This window comes from Triticum aestivum, chromosome 4A, assembly GCF_018294505.1.
Source record: "Triticum aestivum cultivar Chinese Spring chromosome 4A, IWGSC CS RefSeq v2.1, whole genome shotgun sequence".
Taxonomy (NCBI): Eukaryota; Viridiplantae; Streptophyta; class Magnoliopsida; order Poales; family Poaceae; genus Triticum; species Triticum aestivum.
The window spans coordinates 127,672,877-127,683,420 of NC_057803.1; the positions used below are offsets into that span (position 1 = coordinate 127,672,877).

Consider the following 10,544-nt stretch of genomic DNA (forward strand, 5'->3'; position numbering starts at 1 on the left):
ATGATTCTACCAAACCATTTTGGGTCTAGACATTAGGACAAATTGCCAAACTTCAATCCAAGGACCATAGAGAAGGCACTCAAGGAGAATTTTGCAATGTTATCCATTCTATTTGCTTGAAATCGATGTTAGGATAATGAGCCAATGGTTTCTTGTGAATAAAGCACACACTTAAGACCATCATATAGATATGTATTTTAGAACCATGGAATGCCTTAATAGTCTAGTCAATGGATGGGAAGAGCCACTTACCTCAACTTGATGCATTCAAGGAGTCTGAGTGGTTCAGCGTAGACTTTAAGGTGTGCGAGCCTTAAAATTAGCTTCCCTGTGTCACTTGTAGTGCACATAAAATACAAATGGTGTTAGAATTTAGCATCATAATAATCATAAACTATTGGAATTGCTGATAGTTTTGGTTTCAACCCAATGTCTCGATGACCAAGGCGAGTATGCCAAGTTTTTCATGTACAAGACATTTTGGGAAACTATCTTGGGCGCAACATGTGCTACGGGTTTTGTAGTATGTGTAGTATAATCCAGATGATACATAGAGAATGTGCTTGCCATATCCGTTGCATATGGTAAAGAGAATGTATTTCTCTTTCTTGTCAGCATAAGTTTCGCTATGGAAACCATTTTGACGAATATCTCTATAGCTTAGTAAGGCATGAGTTAAACTTGGGAAGCAATGAAGCATCCCAACGTTACTCGAGTATCCATAGGGATAGTAAATATGACTCGGGTTGAGCCAACAAATACCTCATCGCGTCTAGCGATTTTAAAATATCTCATTTCTCTTAATGAGAGTGGAAACATTGGACTTCCCTGAGTATAGAGTTTATGGTGCATATGTCCACAAGGCACATATCATTTTTCATTGGATTGACTCCCATAGAAATCTATATACAGACATGAAGATTCTCAATATGAAAATCACTGTCAGATATAGAATACATATAAATGTATTTGTATCAAAGTGCTGACACAGTATATTGTGATATACAATATATGATGACAACAATAATCATGTTCTTATTAGAACATCATAAATGGACATAAATAAATAGATCACTAAGGAGACTAAGGGACTAAATGTATAGTCTCCAAACATGTCAGTTGATGCATATTCAACCATCATGCTCTCCATGCTCATAAGGTCTCGTGACAGCTTGATGGTGTCAGGTTGAGGGTTTGAAGTGAGTTTCAAACTATTACCCTTGAGGTCCTTTGCGTCCCAGTGACATGGCTTGGATTGCATGCGCTATCCCATGGGATGCAAGACTGATCTTGATGTCCATGACCCGCTTAAGTAAGTTATTATCATTGAGGGCAAGTGCCTCAAATTGTTAGCCATCGATTACTTATAGGGGCAAGCCAGAGATAATTAATTTACAAGAAGTAAATTAAAAACCGTCATGGTTTTGTAATAAGAATGCAAAATTTTGACTCAAGTGTATAACTTGAAAATGCTCAACCTCAATTGTGGGAACATAACACATTGAAGATCATACAAATCTCATAGTAATAGAGATAGTCTGCACATGGGCAGTAGATCCAACTCATTACCTTGTGTTTTCCTAATATAATGAGAGAGATGATTGTCAAAAAATTATAAGTTTGTTGTGCGGGAGAAATCAATCTCGACCGCTGTGACATGTTCATGAAGAATGGTAATGTGGTAAACACATAAAACATGTCATCCTCGGTGAAAAACCAGTAATTTATTTATATTACAGATTCCGTAATATAAATACATCTTAATATTGCAAAATTAATAGATTTCAAGAAGGCGACTTGAAATCATTAGTGTGAATCTCAAATTGCTAAGGATGACACCTTGAATTTTGCATATGTATTTGCAAGAAATTAAAAATCTCAATTGCGAATAGATGTATTAATCTCGACATATAGCGAACATGGAGATACATACATTCCGGAAAATATCGTACTCAACAGAAATACACCACTATTATAATGAATAGTAATGATGTTGCAAACTTGATATTCAAGTGAAAAACTTGAATTGTATAGACCTCAAATTAAATGAAGTGATCTTGTATCGAGTCGCAAGATAATTCAGCAGGGTGAATTAGTATTTTGTGAGAGAAAATTAATCCCACTCGCTATGAGATTGTTTTGCGAGAGAAGAAAAGATATTTCTCAATCGCAAATCAACACTGTTGTGCGAGAAAACTTAATCTCAATCATAAAACAATATCGTTGTATTGATAAAGAACATGTCAGACATTAACAACCATGTATTTCTCCCCCGCAAAAAAAAACAACAACCATGTATTTCTGGAATTTAAAATTCAACAGAAAATGATTTAAATGCAGATTTGGCCTAAACATGACAAGTGCTAATGAACAACATTAGTACCCCGAAACGTCTAGGCATGAGCCCCAAACTGACGTATATGTGCTGACCTATTTTGCAAATAGGTAAACAAACAAGGGCTATATCGGAAGATTCTCGAAGAGATAAGATTTCCTATCTTCTTCTCACGAGCGGTTCCTCCGTTCCTGACTCCTGAGCATCAGAGAAGCCACCGTAGGACCCAAGCAGCATGGGTGGCCTTGGGCGCCTCCATGCCGAGCGAGGGCAGTGGCCTCCAGCGCCGGGGAGGGTTAGCGCCGTCACGGAGCGCCGGAGAACGCCTCCATGCTAGGAGCCAGCCAGTGGTCGTTGCCGAGAGACGACCCGCGCCCGGAGGCCGCTATGGCGAGGATGGCGGAGCCAACCGCCGCTCGGGGTTGTCGGCATCACACAGAGGCAACGACGTCAACGACGTATTTTCTTGCCTCAAAGGATGCTTGGAGGCGCCTCGCTCCGGGCTGGTGCATCAGGGCCGGGAGATGCGGAGTCATCGACTCGCATCACGCGCCGCTGGTCGTGATGACCATGTGCACCGCCATCCCTTCGTGGGGAGCCATGTCAGGTAGCCGGCCTCGCTACCGCGTCGCTGGGCACCGCCTCCGCGCCGGTGGGGGGGGGGGGGGGGGGGGGGGGGGGGGGGGGGGTGGCGCCGCTGCTGTCGTGCGCCGTCGTGGGAGGCCGATGAGGGCTGCGCCAAGGCTAGAGCCACATCGCGCGCTCCATAGGGAGGCCATGGCAAGGGCGAGCAAGGGGAGCTGCGCCACGCACGAGAGTCGCCGCGGGTCGGGCGACGCGCCATGCCGTGGGCGGCCATGGTTGTTGGCCGCCGTCAGCCAGCGGGCCCGGGCGCGAGCGCCGCGCGTGCGAGGGGGCTCGCTGGGGGGATCGACGGGCCGAGGGGCACCGCATCAAGGCGCCGTGCACGCGGAGATGGCCGACGTTCTGGAGAGGAAGGCACCGCTGAGAATCAGCATGATTTCCTTACCTTTCTTCTCATTCTCCTGTCATTCGATCTCGTCCGAGATCTGAACTCGCTGGTTCGAGCGTGCTGATAACGTGTGAAAAATCGACTGTAAAGGAACAAGAGAACCGAACAAATGATTAAATCGGTGTCCTTTATTGATGGTTGACATGCTATTTATACAAGGGAAACGCTTGTAGCCGGCTGGCTGGCCGAAGCTTCGGCCGGTCGCGCACAGAGCGTTCGATCAGAGCAAATCGAACGTCTCACGCGTCCCGCATGCTGAGTTGTAGCCGCGCTGTCCTCTCCTCCTCTCAACCTTATCCTTTCACGAGAGCCCTCAGCCACTCGTTCCCCGCGCTGCCCTCTTCTCTGTTTTCTCTGATCCCCTCTCCCTCCGTCAGTGCTCTCCATGTCCACCCTCCTTTGACCCATCTCTCTCCTCCTCCATCCTCTGCATATGGTGCTAACGAGCAGGAGCTGCCAGAATTGGCTACATAGCGATGATGAATCGGGCCGAGCCATGGGAATGCTACAAGCTGCTCACCGCCGGTGCTAGAGCTGGCTAGGATGGGAGCTACAACTGGCAAACATTTTTGCTACAACCAACTACACAGGATGCTGAAACCGTCCGTGTTTTAGCTACAACCCGCGGAGCAGCGACGGTGGGATGTTGTTTTTGCTGGAACCGGCACCTGGATTTGCTGGAACTGGCGATCAAAATTGCTACATCCATGGCTGCGAGCGAACATCCAAGTGCTGGAACCGACGACTTTTTTTTGCTACAATCGGCGAGAAGTTTGCTAGAACCAGCAAAAGCTCGATGCTGGTTGGGGCGTGACGGCGAGCTATGACCGGCCGACCAGAGAAAAAGCTACAACAATATTCTAGAAAATCTACAATGGTGGTACACGGAGCTGCAACCCATGGTGCCGCGAGCACCGGCGACCAGAGAAAAAAGTTGCAATCGTTGTCTAGGAAGCTACTACCGGCGACATCAATTTGTTAGCACCATTCATGGCGGTGACCCGCTGGAATCAGCGCTGCTACAACTGTGCTTATGGGAGCTGCAGCCATCGAAGCTTTTTCACCGGAGAATGCTACAACGTTGTCTCACACAAGCTACAACCATATACGCGCAAAGCTGCAAGCGTTGCTTTTTTTGCTACGACCACTGCTACGAACTGCAGCCAACAAGCATCAGGAAGAAGGCGCGTTGCTGGCGAGCACGAGGCCGAGGACGAGCACGGGCGGGGCGCAGGTGGAGGGTGAACGCGGCAACACGGGGGTTAGCTGTGCGAGATGGGGGAGTGGGGATGAGGGGGAGGGGCAGCTGCGCTAGATGCGAAGAGGAAGAAGCTGGGCGAACAGATTTTTGTTCGTAGATCCATCGATCAGGGCGACTAGTATCGGGCGGCTAGAGCGCAACCGGCCCAAATTTGGGCCGGCGCGCCGGCGCTTAGCAGCGCCCTTTATACAATGGGAACCATCGCCTCATAGGAACGCGATGGTTCACAGGTATCCTTTCAGGCTGCAACCGACATGCCGGTTGCTAGTATTGTGGAACTGCACGGGAGCAGGAATTCCCCTAATAACTGCAAGGGTTATTATCTTAACAACTATCTCGTACTATAATCCTTAGCATTTAATATTATGATATCCTAAAATTATAGGATGGTTTATAAAATAAAAGAACGTGTAGAGAACATCTAGTACAATGGAGGGAGATGCTATCTTTCTTCCTAAAGGACCATCTCTGTTTATTTTATTTTTTGACAATGAAGAGATCTTCTCAGTTAAGAGAAGGCAAGGGTCTTTTTTTTCTGGTTATCTCCCTTCTACTTCATCAATTATCCTATTTGACATCTCTAAGATATGATACACGACCTTAGAAAAGTAATATTAAGGTTAGACATGAAACTTGTAGTTTGTCATAATCAATCATGCAAAAGCTTCATATATACTCCCTCCGTTTCGAATTATTTGTCAATGTGGTGAATCGGCTCCCCAAGGATCAGTTTGTAATTTGCTTTCTTTTTGGAGTGTGTTGTATCACTGGTTCTTTGCAATTTAATCCCGTAGTTCTCCTTGCAAAAAAATTAAATAAAATTCCGGAGTACATGTTGATTTTAACAAAATAGAAGGTTCTTTTTGCAAATATAGAAATCACTAGATCTTAAGATAGTTTTCCCTTAATGAGGAGAAAGAAAAGAGTCCTCTTTTTCATAATTAGTAAATCGGAGTCTAAGCCCCATACACCCATATTTTACAACAAGTCAACAACTAGCTTTATTTGCGGCGGCTCGACAACGGTATCTCATATATTATTTACGGATGATACAATAATCTTCATGAATGGGTCAAAAGTGCTCTCTGAAACGACTTATGAAATCTACCTCAGGACAACTCGTAAACAAGGTGCTTGTGGTTGTTTTGTACTGTCCAAACCAATAAAGCACAAATTGTAGAGGACCATATTTGAATCAGATTGGATTTTGTAGTATTACCAATGTGAGCCAAACTATTACTATTTTATCTAACTTGAGTAACCAAGGATTGAATATGATAATTGATTCTATAACTTGTGATTGCTTATTCTCCATACTTACCCAATGAAAATATAGATTAGAAATTGGAAGATGGTTGTTCATAGTTATGTTGTTGAAAATACCCTCCCTTACTCATCAAAATGGTGGAAGCGACCTGAGGTATCTTTTGGGAGGAGAGAATAACTATTAGATGCTCGATATGCAATGTTAATAACATTTCGTGAGAAAAGTCGTCTACTGATGTTATTGGCGGAGTCCCTCGTCCATCCAGGTTGTTGAATCTAACAATTCAGCCTAGAGCGTAATTCTCGACTTGGTCGAGGTGGTCAGTCGAGTTGGTAAGGAGGTGGAGACGCCGAAGACGAACATCCGACCTAGCATGTAGATCGCTCCAGAACCGATCTGAACTCCCATCGAGCCCGTGAGTTCACCAAGCAGGACTAGCATAGTCCACCACTCTCGGAGCTAAATCCAATAGATCTTAAGACCCTTCTCAGTGCTACATGATGGACAGATGCTAAGCATGCCACATAAGTGAAACAATGACATGGCAGAATAATTAAGGAAGAGAGAGAGAGAGAGAGAGCACTTTGATGACCCCAGAAAGAACCAATGCCAAGCACGTGAACCTAGGTAAACCACTTAAATGAAAAAAATTAACCAATGCATGCAAGAGTTTAGGTGCTAAATCATTTAATAAAATGAGCTTAACCACAACAAGTCAAGCACCTATGCATTGGGAAGTTAAGTTGCTAAGCTATTGAATGCACTTAGCACCTTTACATTGGAAGAGGCCTAAGACTAGTCACAATGGGGAGTAACTTAGAGTAGTAACATGCACATGTTACTAGTCTATGTTACTACCTCCACAATGGGTAGTAACATATGTGTTGTGTCATGCATCACTTCATTTATTATGTTGTAGACTCATCTTTTTTTAATATATGTGATGTTACAGTAACTAGCTATGTTACCACATGCCTCTTTTTTTTCTTTAATTACATGTCACATCATTTATTTTACTTAAATAAGTGTGATGTTACCATTTATGTTACTTCCACTGTGGGTAGTCTAAGTATGCCGGCTAGGCGGTGGCCGCCATAATTAAGTCTCGCATCGAAGTCTGCAAAGATTCCCAGAAAACCTCACGCCAGCTAGTTGAGACTGCACTAAGCAAATATGCTCAGCAAAAAGGTCAACATTACGACCTCCATTTCATCTGTGGCTTGAATACGTTCATCCGTCGTGCGGAACCCTTTTGGCACATCAACTTCTTGGCACGGCCAAAGGACGCTGCTGGTGAGCTGCCCATTTTCTTCTTCGCCGAAGCAACTCAACCAATGGGCGAGGACGACGAATTCCTCGAGGAGGATATCACCTTGTGCTGCCCAATCAAACCGGCTGGAATTGGTATGTGTTCTCTCTTCTCAAAGCATTGTCCCATGCCATCTATATTTCGTTTTCCATCAGGAAGAAGGCATCAAGAAGACAAAGGTACAGCATGGCAGCTGAACTGAATTGAAAAGACGAAAATAGTACTACTAACAAAACACCTACGCCTAGTAGCTACCGAAGCAAATAGCAGCCATGCCTAAATTTAATTCCCCTTTCACTATGCCTTCGGTTTGCCTTGGCGATCCAGACTCCATTTTGTTTTGTAAGTCCATGTGCAATCGTTTTGGTAAATAAGATAAACTTCATATAGTTATTGCATGTTTAGGTTATTCAGCCATGCTGGTCCAGGAAAGCTATATTGGCCAGCCGAACCTTAATGAACCAGCTACATGACTAAAGTCGGGCCGAGAATCCTGCGGCGGGACGGGCCGCTGTGGGTGGGGACTGGCTCCGGACCGCCGGATCTGGGCGTTTCCCCCTGTTGCAGGACGGCCGTCTCAAATCCGTCGTGGCTTTCCCTTCTCCTTCGGCAGACGCTTCCTCTTCGGGCCAGGCCGCGGGGATGGCGGGGTGTGTACGGTGGTCACCTCGCGGAAGAACTGGAAGGCTGGCTCTTCCACGGTGGGCGCAGCTAGGCACTGCCAGAGACCGCGTTCGGACCGGAGTCGTGGCTTCAATGCGGCTGCCAGCCGCGCGGCTTTCTTAAGCCAGTTTTGGGGCAAATGCTTCCGCTGCCTGAGTGAACTCCACCGCCGCGTTGACTGCAGAGACCCACTTTCTCTGCATCATCTGTAAGCGAGCGGGGCATTTTGTCAAGGAGTGCCTCCAAAATCCTAGGAACGGGGGTCCAGGAGGGACTGCCTGCGATAGGTTAGGGCCACTGCCGTCCAGAGCCCCGATGTGCGACCGCCTGTGCTTCCCACCGACGCCAGAGCCGGCGCTGATGGACCGTCCCCTGCACTGCGACCCCGCGCGGCGCCCGCGCTCCAGCAACAAAGTCGTCGTGGCGTCCCCCGACCTCAAGCACGCCGAGTTCATCCCGCGGCAGCACACCGTCACCCTCACCGCTGCCGAGCGCCGCACTCCACCAACCCCATGTCGGTGGGGAAAGCCATCCACGAGCAGCTCTGCACCCCGCTGCACCAGATTCGCGTCACGGTGCACCACCTGGAGGCCTTCCTCGTCCACTTCAACCTCCCGGCGCACCGCGACAACGCGGTGTGGCGCGGCGTGCTCAAGGTCGACAGCGGCAAGTACTTCATCAAGGCCTGGCAGGGAGACGACCACGCGGCGATCCTCAAGTACAACCTCCACGTGCGCGTCGTCGTTGAGGACCTGCCCATCCAGTTCTGGTCGCTCGCCGGGGCGGAGGAGGCTCTGGGCGACTTCGGGCGCATTGATCGCCTCGACTCGCGCACACTCGAGAGGGGGCATACCAAGACCTTTGCCTGCTGGCTCTGGGTGTGGTATGTGGCCCACATCCCGACGAAGTGGGCACTCTGGGTGCTCAAGCGTGGCGCTAGCCGCGCCGACGAGGTGCTTGGCTTCGCGCCGCTCGACCGCCGCGTCCCCCACCCCCTGGCGCGCACCGCTACGACCTCCTTATGCATGTCTACCTGGTGGAGGACTGGACACCGCTCTCGCCGTGCTTGTCGCACTCGGGGCAGAGCGGGCTCCCCTCCTCCTTTGACGACGACGACCGTCCGTTGCCGCGCATCGAGCCGGGCACGTGGGTGGCGCATGTTGAAGATGGTCAAGGCCCGGGACACCGCTCTGCCCCACGCGGCTCGGTCGTAGCGGCCCCATTCTCGGGCAACAGAGGCATGACCAAGACGATGGTGACAACAGTGGCAGCTCGGGCCGGTCCTGGAGGGACCGCCTGCTCGACCACGGATTCCATGCCAAGGACAGCAGTGCGGACGTTGTTGCTGGGGCGCACCGCCGTCGCAGCCGCACCCCGGTCGGACGACGCCATGGGAGCGTGACCGCCGAGGGAGCCACCGGCGCGGCTGCTCTGGCTACGCTCCGGGCCACTCCTCTGCCCCCCCTCCGTCAGGCTCCACCACCTCCTGCTCCAGCTTTAGAAGACCCTATTGCGCGCCTCTTCAGCTTCTCCGACTCTGGACGTGCGCTCTCCCCACCCCCGCGTACAGACTGCATGCAACTGGAGATAGAAAATGCCATGAGCGAGGCCCTGCAGACCCCGCTGGTGTTCGAAGACGGCGGTCGCTCCCCGCCCCTCCCGCTCCCCGCCTCGCAAGAGCTGGACAGCCCCGAGATGATCCCCTGCCCACTGCCCTGCGTCACCTCCCAAGCTGTTGCCACCACCAGCTTCCAGCTGTCAGCGATCACAGAGCGGGTGGGCACGATCCAGATTGGCGAGGTGGGCGTCGACGAGCACTCTGAGCTATTCGTTCCTGTCCCCCGCCCATCATCAGCGCCCCGTCGGCTCGACCTCGTCACTCTGCTCCACCAAAGTCCAGAGCAATATCTGCTCCCTCTCACCGCAGTGCCCGCCAGGCCGCTGCGGCAAACCCGACGCCGGTGGCTCAGCGGGTGGTGCCGCGCCTGGTGCTGGAGCTGGGCGCGCTCGGGCCAAAGGACAGAATGACCCCGAAGGCGGCAGCCCTGCTCATAAATCGCTTCCAGGAGCCGCTGTCCGATGGTGACATTGCTGCCATCGCCAAGCTCACCGGGCTGGATCAGGCTGCTCTCAAGATCGCAGCGGGCATGGCCGGAGTCGCCGGCGCTGAAGAGTCGCTCCACATTTGATCATGGTAGCTATGTCTTCGTTTAGTCTTCGTCGGCAGCTGGTCTTAAACCAGCTTGAGTTAGGTCTAGTTTCCATGTGTAGCGACCCTGGTAAGTGGTGTGATCGACGACGACGGGGTTTTGGGCCTGTTGGTGGCCATCGTCGCCCCCCAGCATGTTGTAAGGTGTTCTGCATTGTCTTGATTAGTAAATGTGATCGACGGAGAACTGCATGGTGTTTTGATGAGTGACAATGACCTAATCCTCATGTCTTGGAACGTCCGCGGCTTGAACTGCCCGGTGAAACGCACATCCATTAGAGAAGTAGTTCAGGCTAACCACATTGCAGTTCTAGCATTGCAGGAGACCAAGGTTGAGGTATGGTCATCTGGCATAGCTACGGAGGTCGGTGGCGTCAATCTACAAGGGTGTGTGGTGCTGCCGGCGCACGGGACGAGAGGTGGTGCGGCGATCTTCTGGGACAAGTAAGTAGTTGATGTAGTATCAC

General features: G+C 49.8%; 1 pseudogene; it reads left to right on the forward strand.

Moving 5' to 3' along the window:
* Positions 1–8,380: 8,380 nt before the first annotated feature.
* On the forward strand, positions 8,381–9,896 carry LOC123083758 (uncharacterized; annotated as a pseudogene).
* Positions 9,897–10,544: the final 648 nt, after the last annotated feature.